This window comes from Macaca mulatta, chromosome 1 (assembly GCF_049350105.2).
Source record: "Macaca mulatta isolate MMU2019108-1 chromosome 1, T2T-MMU8v2.0, whole genome shotgun sequence".
NCBI classification, from domain to species: domain Eukaryota; kingdom Metazoa; phylum Chordata; class Mammalia; order Primates; family Cercopithecidae; genus Macaca; species Macaca mulatta.
Genome location: NC_133406.1, coordinates 68,042,783 through 68,046,351, shown reverse-complemented (window position 1 = coordinate 68,046,351; position 3,569 = coordinate 68,042,783). Strand labels below are relative to the sequence as shown.

Below are 3,569 nucleotides of genomic sequence, written 5' to 3'. Positions count from 1 at the left end.
AACACTAAGGTTGAAATTACACCTCATCTAATAGGCCATGTTTTCAAACTGTGCTCCATAGTAGTCTAGGTATTCTAAGGAGACCCTTGAGACTGGAGGAGTGGCTCACAACAGAGTCTGGGCCTTCTACCACAGACTCAACATCAGCCACCATTTCACCTATTTTACCTACAGTAAGAGAAGTTTTGTAACTAACAAAAAGGTATTCATAGCTTAATGGAGAGGTCTCAAACACCTCTGCTTTAGGGCTCCCTTGACTAAGCCTGGCAACATGTACCAAGTAGATTTTTAATGAATTACACGTTTATTTCTATATACAATCTAGCCAAAAGATGATTTGAAGCAGTAATAAGTTTTTACTAATGGATGACACCAGAGTAAGTGATTATTTCTAAAACCCATTGAAAATAACAAAACAATTAAAATATTAAATGTTTGGGAATACTTTTTTATTCCTTTTGGACTCACCAGAAATGAACAAACACAAATGTTAATGTGGGACATTTATAGTGATTCTATCTATTGGAAATAAGCAAAATAGTAGTAAACGATCATATGTACCTCTGTTTTAACTGTATTTCCAAGTTATGATTTGTGAGCCTGTTCAGTAGTTGTTATCTAATTTTCCATTGCAAGAAAAAAATGGCCAACTCATAAGTTGTGTTTCTGTATGCATTTAGATTAACAGATTATTATTGGTTTTTTTAAAAGGGAGGTTTTGGCCGGGCACCATGGCTCACGCCTGTAATCCCAGCACTTTGGGAGGCTGAGGTGGATGGATCACATGAGACCAGGAGTTTGCCTAACCAACATGGTGAAACCCTGCTACTAGAAGTACAAAAATTAGCTGGGCGTGGTGTGGCGCACATCTATAATCCTAGCTACTCTGGAGGCTGAGACAGGAGAATTGCTTGAACCTGGGAGGCAGAGGTTTCAGTGAGCCAAAATTATGCTACTGCACTCCAGCCTGGGCAACAGAGCGAGACTCCGTCTCAAAAAAAAAAAAAAAAAAAAAAAAGAAAAAAAGAAAAAATAATAATAAGGGAGGTTTTAAAAAATTAATGTTCCATTAATAAATAAAAAATGTCTGAATGCTGCTAACAGTTTTGAATGCCACTAGCCTTCAGAACATACAGATCAATAAGGATTTTCTTCTAGGCAGAAGTCTCAATGAAAACAGCGTGTGTGTGTGTGTGTGTGTGTGTGTGTGTGTGTGTGTGTATGTCTGTCTGTCTGTCTTCCTGTATGTTTTCGTTTTATGATAAAAAGGTTTAAAACTAAATCAATGATCATGTCAAACTTTTTTTTTAAGTGTGCACAGTTTTCAATAAAAGAGCCAAAGAAATTTTGGAAAGATTGATTTATACATCTTGGTCTTTACAAGTTGTCTGTTCCTAGAGAGTGGCCTAGCAGCCAGGGTCGCCTGTGTGCAGGCTTGGCCTGTTATGTCATTGCCCAGCAGGCAGGCATGTGAGGCTAAGACCAGCTCACATCCTCTCTGCTGAGCAGCCCGCCCAGGCCCCAGGCTGCATCTGTCTCTAATGTGCCCACATGCACAAGTCACCTGTAAAAGCAAGAGATTCAAGTCTGTGAACTGGAAGGTAAATGGATTTTTTCAGAATATTTCTAGACTTCTGACCTGCATCTTTTAACCAATGTTTTTTTGATTTCTTATCAAAATCAAAGCTGTGGGCCAGGCACAGTGGCTCACACCTATAATCCTAGCACTTTGGGAGGCTGAGGTGGGTGGATCACTTGAGATCAGGAGTTTGAGACCAGTCTGGCCAACATGATGAAACCCCATCTCTACTAAAAATACAAAAATTAGTCGGGCGTGGTGGCACGCGCCTGTAGTCCCAGCTACTCGAGAGGCTGAGGTAGGAGAATCACTTGAATCCTCGAGGTGGAGGTTGCAGTGAACTGAGATTGTGCCACTACATTTCAGCCTGGGCAACAGAGCAAGACTCTGTCTAAAAAAAAAAAAAAAAATCAAACCTGTGGCATTTTACAACAGATTGCAATAAAATAAGCAAGAACAGTATCAAACCTAGTAAGCATAATGCTGAAATCTCACATAATTCTTAAATCTGAGAGATGTTCAATTTATTATATATTTAACCACTTTTTATCAAAATGTATCACAGAATGCCACCGTGCCACCATGATTCAGTGTGAAAGCCACATCTGCTCATCCACTGCAATGGTCCAGCCTGTAGTCTCTTTTCTGTACCAGTAAGCAAAAGTAGCAAAACAGCCACTGGCTCAACTTTTCCCAAGTAATAAAGTCACTTTGCTTAGTCTTCAGAATGTTTAGCTCCTCTTGCTAATCTATCAGCTTTTTCATTCCCGATAAACCCTGGATGACCAGGAACAAGTATCCACTGAATGCCCATGCTTTGAGTGAGCTTCTCCAGTGCCACAAAGTCCTCTTTGTTCATCACCTCTTTCCCTGTACTTGTCTTCCACCTGTTCTTCTTCCTACCTTGAACCCAGTTAGTTATACTATTTACAGTAAACATACTATCTGTGTACGGAACCAATTTTTTGATGTTTTCAGCCTCTCCTTGTTCAATGGTGTTGCAGGCTGCATGATTTTCTGCTCTTTGGTTTGTCTGTCACCCAGGAAGTCTAATGCCTACATTTAAAGGATGGCCTGGCCCCCAGTAAACATCAGTTCCCACAAGTGCTCTCCTCCACCCGTTTCTGGAGCAGCAGCCATCAGTGTACTCGACGACAAAGCCTTCGATGTAAGAAAATGTCCCTGCTCATTCGAGGTGCTGGCTCTGTGATTTGCTTCACAGGCTTTGCACACGACTCTGCGCTTTCATCTCCATCGCCATTCAATGGCTCATGGAGTCCCTTGATGGCTTTCGTTTGTGATTCTTGTACATGTTTATTTTTCTGCCCTTCTGAATCTTCTGGGCTTGCAGATTTCCTGACAAAGGCCCAGGCCTCATTTTCTGTGGCAAACTTCTTAAATCTGGCAGCAGGAAATAGGTCCACCTATGCTCTACATTCACTCCAGGTCAGAAAGACCCCGGTCCTGCAGGCCCTCCCCACAGCATAGGCCATCCTGAGGCTGCAACGGTCTCTGCGGCAGCGCACAGCTATCAAGGCTGGCACATGGCTCACCCTCGCTTCAAACCAGTGCGACCCCAACAGTGCCCACCAAAAATAGCTTCAGTAAAAGTACACTCTGAGGCCGGACACGGTGGCTCATGCCTATAATTCCAGCACTTTTCGGGGTGGAGGTGGGTGGATTGCCTGAATCCAGGAGTTGAGACCAGCCTGGGGAACATAGCAAAACCCCATCTCTACTGAAAGGATTACAAAAAGTTAGCTGGGCATGATGGCCCACACCTGTGGAGGCTGAGGTGGGAGAATCACCTGATCCCGGAAGATCGAGGCTGCAGTGAGCCCAGATTGTGCCACTGCACTCCAGCCTGGGCGACAGGAGTGAGAACCTATCTTTAAAAAAAAAAAAAAAAAAAAAAATGTCCACTCTGAGGCATAACTAAAGACTTGGCTAATTATTTTTCTCTATGGTCAGTCGGTGGACCACTTGCAAG

The 3,569-nt window shown here is 42.8% G+C and overlaps 1 pseudogene; it reads right to left on the bottom strand.

The window, feature by feature from the left end:
• Positions 1 to 2,294: 2,294 nt before the first annotated feature.
• On the bottom strand, positions 2,295 to 3,126 carry LOC100430485 (ribonuclease H1 pseudogene; annotated as a pseudogene).
• Positions 3,127 to 3,569: the final 443 nt, after the last annotated feature.